Source organism: Belonocnema kinseyi, chromosome 4, assembly GCF_010883055.1.
Source record: "Belonocnema kinseyi isolate 2016_QV_RU_SX_M_011 chromosome 4, B_treatae_v1, whole genome shotgun sequence".
NCBI lineage: Eukaryota > Metazoa > Arthropoda > Insecta > Hymenoptera > Cynipidae > Belonocnema > Belonocnema kinseyi.
Genome location: NC_046660.1, coordinates 124,278,304 through 124,278,640, shown reverse-complemented (window position 1 = coordinate 124,278,640; position 337 = coordinate 124,278,304).

Genomic DNA, 337 nt, shown 5'->3' with positions numbered 1-337 from the left:
TATCTAGTCGGGAGTGGTGCTGACTGAAAACAGATGATTTGGAGCGATTCGCGCGCCATCTGTTGGTCATTCTAAGAACTTATTGAACTACCCTCGTATATAAAGATTTGTTTGTTGACAGCAAAATTATGTATTCCAAGAAGGACTGATCAAAGTATTTTGAAATTTTGCTTATTTAAAATAATACTTGTATTTAAGACATTGTAAGTTGTAAAATGAATCTAAACAGGAAGTGACCAATGAAAGTTTTTTCAAGTTAAACTATCTTAATTGGTTTTAGTTTTGCGAATTGCTGATTGACACTTTGAGTTTAAGAATTCAAATTAGTTTGGGATTT